General features: G+C 44.1%; 1 long non-coding RNA gene across 1 annotated transcript; it reads right to left on the reverse strand.

Moving 5' to 3' along the window:
- Positions 1-4,007: 4,007 nt before the first annotated feature.
- LOC309518560 lies at positions 4,008-14,219 on the reverse strand. Its single transcript, XR_014213494.1, has 4 exons — positions 14,129-14,219; positions 13,661-13,803; positions 4,341-4,420; positions 4,008-4,135 (listed from the first exon to the last, which is right to left on the reverse strand). It is a non-coding gene; the product is annotated as an uncharacterized lncRNA (long non-coding RNA).
- Between the last annotated feature and the right edge of the window lie 761 nt (positions 14,220-14,980).

The following is a 14,980-nucleotide window of genomic DNA, read 5'->3' on the forward strand; positions in this document are numbered from 1 at the left end:
AGCTTACAGGCCCACAGCTCACTGACAAGAACCACACTCGTGTTCAATCGCAGCTTAATCACAGCCAAACTAGATTAACAGCTCATACTAATTATCAACTTCTAACAGGTTGCTGAGGTTTGGAGGCAAAAAACATCCTCTGTTTCTAGATGAAAAAGGGTGTGTGTGTTGTGGGGGGGGGGATGCAAAAGCAACCACGAAGCCAGCCTCAATTAGGTCCTTTAGAACAAAACACTCCCAAATTTACCAGCGTCCTCTTTGTGGCGACGATGGTCTTTTAAAGTACAATTTTTACAAGGATATATTTGTTTGTTTCCATTTTCCTATCTGCTGCGTTGCCCACAAGGGCCTAATTAGCTAGTTACAGATGCTCGGATCAGTATTATATTCTTGTCTATTTTTCGGTGTGTTCTTTAAAAAAAGAAAAAGGGGGGGAAAAGCAGCGTAACTTGTAGCACAGATTGTTGGCCCGGAGGCATCCAAAGATCAACAATGAGCTTTCTGTGAAACCAGCCCTCCTGTGAAAAACCAGTTTCCCTCTCCCCAGAATTTCTAATGAAGAAACAGACGGGGCAGGGATGTGGGGATGAGGAAGACACAATCCATCATGGCATACTCAGAATGAGTCAATGGTGGAAAGAGTACAGTGGTACCGCGGGTTACATACGCTTCAGGTTACATATGCTTCAGGTTACAGACTCTGCTAACCCAGAAATAGTACCTTGGGTTAAGAACTTTGTTTCTGGATGAGAACAGAAATTGTGCTCTGGCGGCGTGGCAGCAGCAGGAGGCCCCATTAGCTAAAGTGATGCTTCAGGTTAAGAACAGTATCAGGTTAAGAACGGACCTCCGGAATGAATTAAGTACTTAACCTGAGGTATCACTGTATATTGAAGAAGGGCTTGCCTTTCAATAATAGGAGCAACAGCAGCAGCAGCAGCAGCAGCAACAGCAACAACAACAACAACAACAACAACAACAACAACCACCACCACAACCACAACAACAACCTGACTTTGAATATAATGTTAGTGCTCATGTAAGTGTTTAAAAACCTAAATGACTCAGACCCCAAATACCCCAAAAGACCTTTCCATTCCCTGTAAAAGCCATGATGGATTTTGTAATTCCGGCACTGTCCCTGGAATATAGGGACAGTTGGAGAGGGTACGGAAAGGGCTTTTTTCCAACCAGAACTTGCCAGAACTCAGTTCCAGCACCTCTCAGGTGGGTGCCATTGCCATTATAAGCCAACAAGGGAGGTATTCACGGTGAGTTCCGGCGTCTCTTTTTCTTGAAAAATAGCACTGGGTACGGATATGGAGAGGCCAAGCACCTGAGCTTGGCATGTAGAGGGTCCCCAGGTCCAATGGCCAGCATTTCCAGTTAAGGAAAGGGACCAGGCGATGGAAAATGCTGTCTACCTGAGACTCTGGAGAGCTGCTTCCAGGCAGAGTCAACAATGCTTAGCTGGATGGGCAAATAATCTGGCCTGATACACAGCCGTTTCATATGTTCTTAGAATCACGTTGACTAAAACGTGGTGGCTCAGCCCAGCATTTCAGGCTGGAAAGAAAGAAAGAAAGAAAGAAAGAAAGAAAGAAAGAAAGAGAGAAAGAAAGAAAGACCAAAAAGGTGGGAGGGGAGGCAAGAAAAGAAAAGAAAAGAAAAGAAAAGAGAGGGGCAGACAAAAAGCACCATGATTTCCAAAGGGCTAATGTTTAGATGGCCTATGTCTATCAGTCCAATATCATTTAATAGGGGAGCTGTTAGGATCAGCTTCTAATGCACATGGTGCTAAGAGCAATAATTGGCACCTGGATAATAGCTGTTTCTTCTCAGCTTCAATCAGAAAATTAACTATTTGATGGAAGAGTAACGAGAGCAGAGGAAATGCCATGGCGGCTGTATTGTCTCTAATGCGTTGTATAATATTATGAGGCCTCCCGCCTTTCCTCCAGTTCCAGATATTCTTTTGGCCAAGCTCTCGCATGCCTCAGAAAACAGAGTGTGGCACTGGGCTCTGCAGCTAAAAGCCAGTTTGATCCTCAGTGGCTGCACTCCCCATGACCAGAGGGAGGAGAAGGCATGCTCCCATCCCGTTGCCCATTAATTAGGGATGGGGGAGAAATTCCGTTCCATTTGCATTTAAAGGCAAACTCACCTAATTCACACTTTTCACAACAGCGTGCAAACCAAAACACAACCATCCTTTGAAATGAGGACTTTCCTGGGTTTTGCAAGGCACTGCTCCAGCCAAGTAATGTGTAGACCATTGCAAATACTGGAGCAAGGTGTGCATTAAAATGCCATGCAAAGCGGAATTATATTAGGAAATACGGCAATATGGCTTTGCAAAATAATAATAATAATAATAATAATAATAATAATAATAATAATAATAATAATGTGTACGTTAGGCAAAGTTGTGCATATTGGGAGAAATTTGCACTGCAATGCTGATGCATTTTCATGAGAACTTTTAAATCAAAAAAACCTGCAAACTGATATAGAAGTGTGGAGAACTGAAGACTGGGGGAAAAAGAGAAACTGAAATTGGTAGATTTGTCCATCTCTAGCCTAGACTCATTATCCACCCTTAGCATTAAGGAGGTGAACCCTACAGTGCACAGGTGTAACAGGTGTAACATTCTGATCAGTAAGGTCATGACACAGGTGTGGGAGAAATCAGACCTGCATGGGGCTTGGAATGAGTTCCCAGACTCACTTTAGGTGGCACTGTGGTCTAAACTACCGAGCCTCTTGAGCTTGCCAATTGTAAGATTGGCAGTTCAAATGCCTGCAACGGGGTGAGCTCCCGTTGCTCTGTCCCAGCTCTTGCCAACCTAGCAGTTTGAAAACACTCCAGTTCAAGTAGATAAATAGGTACCACTGCAGCCGGAAGGTAAACGGTGTTTCCGTGTGCTCTGGCACTCGTCACAATGTCCCATGTACCAGTAGTGGTTCAGTCATGCTGGCCACATGGCCCGGAAAGCTGTCTGTGGACAAATGCCGGCTCCCTTGGCCTGAAAGTGGAGATGAGCGCCGCACTCACAGTCAAATTTGACTAGACTCTACCTTTTTACCTTAAAAAAACCCAAACCACCAGGTAACGTTTACACTAATACATATACTAAAGTGTTCATAAAAATATTGCCCAGGGGTAAACTGTTGACGGGCTCTAGTTCTCAATTTGTATGGTTCTTGATCTTTGAACCAGACTTGGCTGTGACACAGGGCAGGCCCTACCATTAGACAGAGTAAGACAGCTGCCTCAAGTGTTTGACTCTAGGGGAGGCATCAGAGCTCCCCCACATCCCCCAAGCTAGCCTAAGCTAGTGGAGGATGTTGCCCATCCCCATTGTTGAAGTAAGATTCAATTGCCAGTCCAGTCAGATTTCTGAACATGAAATGAGGACACCTTCTTAGCCTTCCCTTCAGCCCTCCTCCCTCCACATACCTTTTCCCTTTCATGTCATGTCTGTTAGTTGGCAACCCTGAGGGTTCTAAATGGTGTTTTATCATTTTATGTTTGTGAGCTGCCTAGAGAGCATCTAAAATTATTGGAAAACAATACATTCAGTTGATAATGATGATAATAATACTAAGAACAACTGTTCTTAAAATGCATCTGTAGTCCATTCTGGGAATCTTTTTGGCTGAAGAGGAGGTTAAAACACTTTAAATAAATGAGAAATAATATTTAACCCAGGCTGATGTCTTTTATTTCTTCTAGAGGTCTTTGCAGACCAGAGGGAAATGAACTCCTGTTCAGCTGAACGCTGAAATAGGCAGGTGCGGGATATGGTACTGTACATTCTCTTCTGCTTCCCACATGCCTCTGGTCTCTCTCTAAAACCTTCAGAACAAGACCCTTGCGGATGCTGTATCATCTCTCACTGATTGCAATGTGGAGAAAATGGCTTTCGACAAAGACCATCCATGAGCCGTTTATTCTATTACTTGTGAGATTGCGGACTCTGTATCTGCTTTGGGGGGAGTGGGGCGGGGTGAGAAGACCTTTAGCAGTGATGTAGTGCACATATCTTTCTTCTCCATAGATACCAGTCTCACAAAACAATTGTTCCCAGTTAAACAATGAAATCTGGCACTGCTATGCAACCAGGGCAGAAATCTGTCAGGTAAATAGAAATAACCACCTTGTAAACCTCCCCAAACAGCTCTGCTTTTATACTTTAATTGAGGAACAGAACATTTTAGGTTTCTTTTATAGGGTGGTGCTTGCTGAATGGCAGATGTCGACAGTGAAGTGTAACAGTATGCACCCTTTCATAAAAAAGAGTCACTTCATCGCTTTGGAAAGAGTTACACTTACAGACCTGGATGAATAGCAGCAGGGTGTGGACGCAGAGCTCGTTCTTGCACTTCTGTGGAAAACGGGGAAACAAGTGGGAATCATCTGCCAGAAGAGAGATGAGGGGATTAAAGCATGTATAGAATCCTAGAATTGTAGAGTTGGAAGGGCCCCAAAGGGTCATCTAATCTAACCCCCTGCAATGTAGGAATCACAGCTAAATAATCCCTGACAGATGGCCATCCCTGTAGGGATGATGGTGGGGTAGGGGGTGGGGTCCGGAGGGAGCACACTCCCCACCCGCAGGCAGCAACAGTCTGTCTGCACACATGACCTTGGGGTGCGGGGCACCCCCCTCCCACAGACAAGCCACAGCTGTCTGAACATCGTACCCTCTGTCTAACCCTTTGCGGTCTCAGTAGTCTGCAGTGCCCTGTCTGTAACCTTTGCCTCTGAGACCTTTTGTCTCCTTCGTCATACACTGTGCAAGGGGAAAATGACGCGATGGAAACAGGTGCCAAAATAACTTTGTACCACCCCTCAATCTCGGGACTGGAAGATGTGTAAAGGTCACAGCCCAAAAAGTATCTGCCTGGTTTGCATATTTGTGTCAATAAAAGGAGGCTCCACAGGGCTGGCCGGCAGCTTGCATGCAGCCCGCCTGTGCGCAGCTCACCTGCATTATCAACTCCTGCCTCATGTCCATCACTTCATATCCCACCTCTGCTTAGAAGCCTCCAATGAAGGAGAGTCCACAACCTTCTCAGGTGGTCTGTTCCATTGCTGAACAAAAGTTTTTTTACCTTCAAAAAGTTCTTCCTAATATTGCGTTGGAATCGTCGTTCTTGTCATTTGAGTTCTCCCCTTTCGTGTAGCAGAAAACAAGCTTGCTCCCTCTCCCATGTGACAGCGGTTCAGTTATTTGAAGATGGCTATCATATCACCTCTCTGTTTTCTCTTGTCCAGGTTAAACATAGCCAAATTCTTCAAATGTTCCTCATTAGGCTTGGTTTCCAGACCCTTGATCATTTTGGTTGCCCTCCTCTGCACATGTTCCAGCTCAATAGCCTTCTTATACTGTGGTACCCAGCACAGTACTATGGGGTTGGGAGGGTCTGACCAAGACAGAATAGACTAGAACTAATAATTCCCTTGATTTGGACACTATATTTCTGTAGATGCAACCTAGAATGGCACTAGCTATTTTTCCTGCTGCATCACACTGTTGACTCATGCTAAGCTTGTGGTCTACTAAGATCCTTCTCAAGTGTAATGCAGTCAAGCCAGGTGTCCCCCATCCTATATTTGTGCATCTGGTTATCCCTCAATTTGTAGGGATACACTTCCTCACACTTCTACCTAAGTGTAGAATCTTACATTTATCCCTGTGGAAATTCAGTCTATTACTTTTGGCCAAGTTATCTACTCTATTAAGGCTATCTTGAATCCTGATTCTAACTTCTGTGATATTTGCTAATGCTTCCAAGTTTGATGTAATCTGCAAATTTGATGAGCATCCCCTATATTCCTTTGCACTGAAATGAAATGGGGTGGAATAATATAATGACCATATAGTTAATCATGCAACTTACATAATTTTGCCACAGCAGACAGAAAGACAAATGATATAGCTTTGGGTGGAGGGTGAACTGCAGTGGAATGGAAACAGTTCTGCGACAGGATGGAACGTAAAACGATGCCTCTATACATTCCTAATGTTCAGATCTGCACTCCTATGTTGTTGTTCAAGGTACTAATAAAAGTGATTGTACAACATCTGAATATTCCTAATTATGGATTCCCTCCCCGCATTCTGCTTCCCAGCTGATATCAGTATTCAATAGAGATTCTCACTGATTTTTTCTCTGCCAGAGGCAATGGAATACATTATCTGGGAGCGAAGCGCGGGGTACTCATGGCTGCAGAAGCTCTATGGCAATTTGGATTCCACGCTAGTGAAAGGGTGTGAGCTTTCTTCAAAAGTCATTTTCACTGATGCTGACACATGAAATGTCCCTTGGCAACCTGTCTATCAAACAGCAACGCGTTGTGCAGAGAAATTAGAATACTCATGCTACAACTAAGAGGCGGGGGCATGGAAAGGAGCGGAGAATTAACAGCAACAAAAACGGGGTGTGGACACATTTGCAAGCATTTGGGAAGGAAGTTGCACTCGAGGTCATGGGCAGCTACCCAGCAGAAGAACCATTAAGCCCAAATGGCAAGAGTCACGCAGATCGCAGAGGAGCTGACTGCTTCAAATGCCATGATGCAGACTGGATCAACTTTTTTAAAAAATAAAAGAGACCACATACAGATGCCCATTTCATTGTGCATTCATTATGATTTTTTTTGCTCATGATGGTATTGGGGTTTGGCATCCTGCTTCATCTCTAAGTGGCCTATTTCACATAGCTTCCTGGTGAGATTTTGCATCTTTTCCTGCCTCATGTGTTCTGTTGCTTTGCTTCTTTGTTGTCCTGCTTTTGTTCTGTAGTGCAAGAGTGACTCTCCAGATGAAAATACAGTGGTACCTCGGGTTACATACGCTTCAGGTTACATACGCTTCAGGTTACAGACTCCGTTAACCCAGAAATAGTACCTCAGGTTAAGAACTTTTCTTCAGGATGAGAACAGAAATCGTGCTCCGGCGGCGCGGCAGCAGCAGGAGGCCCCATTAGCTAAAGTGGTGCTTCAGGTTAAGAACAGTTTCAGGTTAAGAACGGACCTCCGGAACGAATTAAGTACTTAACCCGAGGTACCACTGTAATGTGGTAACATCAGAGAACTATCACAGAACAAGTTATAAGGCAGAATGGTGTGTAGATGGTCCGGTATAAATCCTCTACTAATGCACTATTGTTGCCTCAGTTTAATGTGGCAGGATAAACTCATGAACAAACGCAGGCAGAAGTCTAGAGGGACCCCAGGATTCTATTAACCCTGCTATGCATGTCCATTCTGATAGATCCTGCACACTTCATTCACACAACCATTCCATGCAGATGGTCCCTGGTTGAAACCATGGTATCTCCAGGTAGGACTGGAGAGCCAATTCCAGTTGTTTGCAGGCCTTTTAGTACAGGTTTCCTGCTATATAGTGGTGGAATGGTCATAAGGGGCCTCTGGCCAGTCAGAATGCTCAGCCAGGGGGTTGAGTTGTCACAAGGAAGACTGAGCATGCTCAGTGGCCTCCAGGTCCCATGAAAAGTTGAGTGTCAACTGGAAATGGGAAATTGGGGGGGGATAATGAATGAGGCTGCTTGACCCTCTTGCAGCTTATAATAGCCGAGAGGAGGACATAGCCAACTGGCTGGAACCTGGAACAAGAGAACTCCTTTAGGGGTTTGAGGTACACAATGCAACATTTTGCTACAGGTCCCACTTGTCACATGTATTCTCCAAATGTAATATCGCCCTGCAAGCTTGAAATAGACTACAAAACCCATGTAGCAGTGTGAATGTGGACAGGCCAAATAATTATGTGGCTCAGAGTTCAATATAAGTATTTATATAATTTGGAGTCTTGTGTTTATGGTGGAATTTCCATATATTTTAGCAATTTGATAAAAGACACACATGCAACAATTACCCATGTGGTGTGCAGAATATTTGCACAACTTAAGTAATACATAACTCATGGTACAGTATGGCCTCAAGCAGCAACTCCTTGTGTCTGCATGCAATCAACATGTAAGACAAACAGCTTCCAGAGGATTATTTCATCACAGGCTTAAAGTCTTCTCTATATTACTCTAGTTTTCACGCATATGTTGCTGACGTAAGCCTACTCTCTGCAAATTTGTTTCTGACTATTTTTGTCTCTCTTTTTTTAATGGTAGTGAAGCAAACTTTTTTTTTAAAAAAACAACCCATGCTCAATCAAAGTAATGCAACTCAGCACAAAAGATCCACAATTCCTTGCGTTTCTATGGTTTTATAAGCCTATGAGAGATTTAAAGCGGTTTCCGAGAAACTCAATGAGCCCAACTTTTGTGTGATGATGTGTGGCTCCCTTTCATGGAGAATCAGTTCCTTTGCCTTAACAGTGCAGAGTGGTAAAGCATAGCTTTACGAAAGGTAAGGAAAGCTAATTCACATCTTAGCAAAATCTCGTAAATCAAAATGTAATCCAGCGCTGTGAAAGTTTCCAGTGGGTGGAGGGGGGCCGGGAATCCCTCTGTGAGAAAAATATCTGTGCACATTCTGAGGTTAGAGCACCAGTATCACCAATAAAGGGGTAGCTTAAGACAGACAAGTCTTTGGGGTTTGTTCTTATACTCAAGTTATTGTTGGAGTCTTTACTTGAGAGTCTCCTTGATGGTGTTTTGGGGTGCTAATTTAGACATTGAACTTTTCAATACATTCACCAGTAAAATTAATATTTTATATGTGCTTTTTTTGTTTTGTTTTGGCAGGGTGTGTGTAAAAATGAGGTGCCTGTACTCGTATCCTGATCAAAGTGTCCTGGGTACCAGCAAAAAAATAAATGATGCTATTCCATACCAGTTAAGGCTATTGCAAAAAGATTGCTTTTCCGTAAAATGCAAATTTTTGTGTGCACATTTTCAAAAACAGAAAATGCATTGCAAAATCCACAGAAGTGCATCACCCAGCTGGGAGTTGTATCCCAACCTGCCAGTTCAGGAGCATTGGATTGGGTTATTATTCTGCAGAAATGTCTTTCACATCTCTAATTAAGATGTGTAATTTCTAATTATGCTATGTGTGGCAAAGCTGGATGTATGCACTGCTGCCATGCTCCATCAGTCTTTTCCCTCAATGCATGCTGTGGAAGGAGAAGGAGACACGCACAGGTCCTGTCTTCAGCATGTGCTTACTCTTCAGGCATACAATAAAATGCTTGCACAGGGAACTATGCATAGAGTGTATGCCATGTGATCTGTAAGGTAAAGGTAAAGGGACCCCTGACCATTAGGTCCAGTAGTGGCCGACTCTGGGGTTGCGGTGCTCATCTCGCTTTATTGGCCGAGGGAGCCGGCGTACAGCTTCCAGGTCATGTGGCCAGCATGACTAAGCCGCTTCTGGCGAACCAGAGCAGCGCACGGAAATGCCATTTACCTTCCCGCCAGAGCAGTACCTATTTATCTACTCGCACTTTGAGCTGCTTTCGAACTGCTAGGTTGGCAGGAGCTGGGGCCGAGCAACAGGAGCTCACCCCGTTGCGGGGATTTGAACCGCTGACCTTCCGATAAGCAAGCCCTAGGCTCTGTGGTTTAGACCACAGCACTGCCTGCGTCCCCTAAGTAACAGATTACCTTAATTCTGCAGTTTGTGTTTTCAAAATCATTATGATCTATAATTTTTTCAAAAAGTGGGAGGAAAAAGCCAACCACATGTCTTCTTTTCCCTGTAGGTGACGAGGGCTTAATCCTAGGCTCTGTGGTTTAACCCACAGCGCCACCCGCGTCCCTATGAGTTCTGTATTTGGCCCCAAAATGCAGATACTGCAAATTGTATCTACACACACACCGGTTCCCTGTGCAAACTTGCTACAGTAAGCCTCATTGTACTCCATGGGGCTTATTTCTGAGCAGACATCCACAAAAAGTCACCTCTTCAACTAGTCAGCATCTCCCAGTGAAATCACTTGGCAACCTTTAAACTAGACTGCTGGGGACAGCAAGAGGACCAGCCACTGGGAGGCATTATCAGGGAAGGGCTGTAGGTCAGTAGTAGAACATCTACAACATCCCAGGTTCCGTCTCCAGGTAGGGCTGGGGAAAATTCCCTGGCTGAAAGACTGGGGAGCTGTTACCAGTCATTGTAGACAATACTGAGCTACATGGATCAATGGCTTGGCACATTCCTACTGGTCTTGATATTGTTATATTGAACTTGCAATTGTTATGTTTTGAAGTATGTCTTTGTTGTTTTGCATTGTAGCCCGCATTGAGTTTCTTTTAATAGAAAAGCGAGGTATAAGTTTTACATCTCTTCTAGCCATTGCGTGCCAGCAACCATTATTACTGAATGCCAGCTTCCAAATACTGTCAAATCTGAGACAGCATCACATGTTGGCTGTCAAGTATCATTATCAAATATTGAAATTGAATTGCAGGAGCTGTTAGATGCGGATAGCAAATATTGAAAGGCTACCTGAGATGCAGGTGGCACTGTGGGTTAAACCACAGAGCCTAGGGCTTGCCAATCAGAAGGTCGGTGGTTCAAATCCCCACGATGGGGTGAGCTCCCATTACTTGGTCCCTGCTCCTGCCAACCTAGCAGTTCGAAAGCACGTCAAAGTGCAAGTAGATAAATAGGTACTGCTCCAGCGGGAGGGTAAATGGTGTTTCCGTGCACTGCTCTGGTTCGCCAGAAGCGGCTTAGTCATGCTGGCCACATGACCTGGAAGCTGTACGCCGGCTCCCTCGGCCAATAAAGCGAGATGAGCACCGCAACCCCAGAGTCGGCCACTACTGGACCTAATGGTCAGGGGTCCCTTTACCTTTACCTGGCTTAATGGAAGCAGATTCGCTTCAGCCCTACTTGGAAATGGGCTTCCTTTATTGCCTGTTGGACTTACTGCCATGAAGCTATGCCTAAGTCAGCAGAACCAACCCTTCCAAACAGTTAAACTTAGGGATGGGTGAAACCGTAAATTTTGGTTTCTCTCCCTATCTCATTGTAAAAAGAAACAAACCCTTACAACATCTGCCAGCATTTTAGTGCACATTCCTTCTTCTTTTTAATTGGGTTTTATAAACAAGATTAATAATGTGCAAATTTTTGTAAGCAATTTCCCCTAATAAAATGTATTTTTCTACGCTATTTTCACTTATAAAAATGCACACCTTCCCCTAATAGACACATTATTGTATTCATTTATTTGCTTGAATTGTATCTCAGAGTCAGGAGAAGTGTGAATTTTGATGGACAGATGTGTTTCAGTTCCCATGTATTGCTTTTGGGATTAGGTAAGGTCACAGTAAAAAGGTAAGCCAAACCAAAATTCTTCCCCATTCCAAGTTAAACTGTTGTGAATGGTAAATGCTTCCATAAATGTTAGTAAGCAGTCAGATTTGCCATGCCTTGGCACTGACCTAGGCACTGTAGATTTTTGATAAGGAGATAGTTTTGAGAAAGCACTGCAGCTATGAGTGCTGCGTGGTGGTGCTTTTCAAGACACCGTCTTGCTGAGTTGGCAAGAATGAATCCAATAACCTGGCCAAAGTGCCGAAAATATTTTAAAAGCTCTTTAAGTATTACATTTCCTAAAGCCACCTGTCCCCTCAAATACATTTAATCAGTCACAGATGGGAGAGACCAACCTGCTAACCTTTTGGCTTTGAGAGAAAATATTTCACTTTGTAAACCCATTCCTAGGTATTTCCTTAATTCTTCCTAAACGAAGCTTTCATCCCCTATTTTCCACTTAAACTTAATGAGTTAACTGGACTCTGAAATTCTGCCATGTTGACCTTGGAGGTCTGTTTAGCCTGCTTTCCACCTGCTCCTTTAGAAGTTAGGCCATTAAAAAAACACAGAAAGGAAAAGAAATTCAAAAGAATGAAGCGATCTCCCCCAACACTGTGTGATTTCCCCCCCTCCTGAGGTGTGTAGAAGCTAAATTACAACAAGCTTTGAGGCACATGTTTGAAAGCAAGAGGAATGCGAGTTTTAAAAGTATTTGCTGCAGAGTTCCAGATAGCTCAGAGCTGCAGGCTGATTTTTGCTCTATCCGGTTTGTAGTGCCATGACTGGTTTTTCAAAAATTTGTCACCAAGAGTCCATTTTGGCTGAAGGAGAGCAATTGGCAGCTGGTGGGATGCATCTTAATGTCATTTTTTGTGGCCTTGGAAGCCCTACTAAAATTTAACCAAGGTGTGTTTTTCCAGTTTTACTTGTAAGAAAATGGTGGATTTATTTTATTGCACTGCACTGCACTCCCTCCTTTTTCTCCACAACAACCCTGTGAAGTAGATCAGGCTGAGAGACAGTGACTGGACCAAGATCACCTAGTGAGCTTCATGGCTCAGTGGGCATTTGAACTCTGGTCTTCCAAGTCCTAATGTGACACTCTAATCACCAAACCAAACTGACTTAGGTAGACGTTCTACCAGGTTGTAATACACACACACACACACACACACACGAGTACAGCATAATGTTTGAGAGTCTTGTATACTTTGCAGGAATGCCATGCTGCTCTCATAATACAGTGGTGCCCCGCAAGACGAATGCCTCGCAAGACGGAAAACTCGCTAGACGAAAGAGTTTTCCGTTTTGGAGGTGCTTTGCAAAACGAATCTCCTATGGGCTTGCTTTGCAAGATGACAATGTCTTGCGAGTTCCTGCTGGTTTTTTTTCCTCCCCCCCTTTTTCTAAGCCGCTAAGCCGCTTATCAGCTGATCCGACCAGCAGATAAGCCGCTAAAAGCCGCTAATAGCGCTAATCCGCTAATCCGTCAATGGGCTTGCTTCGCAAGACGAAAAAACCGCTAGACGAAGAGAATCACAGAACGGATTCTTTTCGTCTTGCGAGGCACCACTGTATATATCAGATGTATGCTGCCAGTTACAGGAGTTATAATCTCACCCAGCACCCAAACCACAGGATTACCATCAGCAGTAATGAGAAGCATCCCCTGAGGACATACTCCCATGCCGGAATTACATCAAGAGGTAGTACGAGATCAAGTTTTAAACAGATATCCAGGGTAATGGAGATTTTGTAAGGGCCGCAGTAATGGCAATTCCAGACACACAGCGTAATCGGAATCAGTGAGGTCAGTCAACACCCCCAAGTTGGCTGAAATCCAACAGAACTGCTGCTCAGACTCCGTTCATTAAATATCAGCCTCCTCTCCGTATATTGGAGTGAGGGGGAATGCAGAACATTTAGAGGCGGGTCATGAAATAGTTGTTTTCTAACACATCCTGACCCTCGGAGAAAAATGCCCCCTATGACAGAGCGGAAAGGGATGGAGTCAATTAGTTTTGGATTGACATCGTTATTCTCTTCTACCTGGTGGAGAATGATGGTCAATATGTGGCATAAAAGGGAGGGGGGAGAGAAAGAAAAGGAAAAGCTGTGTTTTATTAGCTTTCCATCTTCTTTAAGAGATCGACAAACAGATCTGGTTTCACTTGGCCTTCAGCTCTTGTGTCAACCTTTCGGGTTCTGTTTTTGCTGGGGGATAGGTTTCATTGCGTTAATACAGCACCACAAATGGTTCCAATTGAGAGAGGGCCGCAATGAGCTTGTCAAAAGCGATCAGGCCAGAGCTTTCAATGTTTTGGCCCTGGAAATCTCTCAAGCTGCTCTCCCCAGCCCCAGGCCCATTACCGCCATACCCCTGATGAGTCACTTGAGTTTGCTCACCTGCTCTGAGATGGGAGGCTCCTCCACCTCCACACCTCATCCATTTGGACTGGTCTGGGGCATGACCTGGAGAGAGTGTTCTTCCAACCCATGTTTCCTGGCATGGTCAGGTGGTGGAGTGAGGAGCTTGGTCTTCCGGAGGCCTAGCGATGTGCAAGAAGAGAGAAGGTGTGGCTCTGCTGACCAAGGAAGCAGAGAAGGGCAGACATGTCAGGAGGAGCATTGTGCCACCTGTCAATCAGGCCTCATTTGCACTATTTATTTAAAGCAGTATCATACTACTTCAAACAGTCATGGCTTCTCCCTAAGAATGCCATTAACTGTAGTTGGATAAGCTAATGGAGATTTCCTATTCTTCTCACAGAGCTATAATTCCCAGAGTTTCTTGGAAAGAGGGATTGACTATTAAACTGTTCTGGGAACTAGAGCTCTAACGGGCTGGACAGGGCTAAGTAAGTTTTGAGGTACCACAGAATGTTCTGGAAATCCATTCTCTCTACTTTCTGTTCCAGGAAGAGCTGAGCAGAATTTAATTTGCTCCTTTCTTTCTTTCCTTCTTCTTCTTTTAAAAAAACACACAGCTCACTTCAATTCACCTGAAACTGGTGAGGAAAATGTCATTTGTAATAGAAAAGCAAAGTGGGCAAAGAAGATCTTTGTAGCTAGTATTTGACACTCGCCTCAGTAGGAGACTTTGCAGACTGTTTTAAGTCCAGGAGAGGTAGTTAAAATGCAGACTGCTTATCCTTGTTCTCAGACTTTGAGAGGCGTGGCTTTCTCCTGTGGACAAGTTATCGCCCCTCTCTTTGATCCACCGCTCGATGTTCAGAATGGCTTTTATGCTGCCTCCGCATGTAATGGATAATTTAGCCTATGCCATTAAGGAAAAGAGGGAATGTATTGTGCTTTTTTTGGTTATATGCTTCAATCGCTTGTGAAAGTACATTTTGTCATTCATCATCAAATGCACACTAAAAATAATAACAATAAGAAATTGAATCATGATTGATTTCTTTAGTGTTTAATTCTTTAAACAATGTTTACCAGCACCTAATTTAAACACAGCAAGGGTTCAAACCCACTTAATACTTGGACAGCACCGGTTTTCAGGCTAGGTTCAGCCTTAGTGATAACATACGGTAGTTATTGGTGGAGCAGGCTGAAGGTACACTTGTAGAAAGGGAGTAGGGACAACGCCCCAGCCTGCATTCTGTCTCAGCTCCCACTGAATGTTATGGAACAAATCAATGAGGCTTTCTGTCCTGCAGACCACTGGCCAGCCACTCAGTGGCCCAGTCAGAGCTCAGAGCAGCTTGGAGT

Source organism: Podarcis vaucheri, assembly GCF_965113315.1.
Source record: "Podarcis vaucheri genome assembly, chromosome: 14".
NCBI classification, from domain to species: Eukaryota; Metazoa; Chordata; class Lepidosauria; order Squamata; family Lacertidae; genus Podarcis; species Podarcis vaucheri.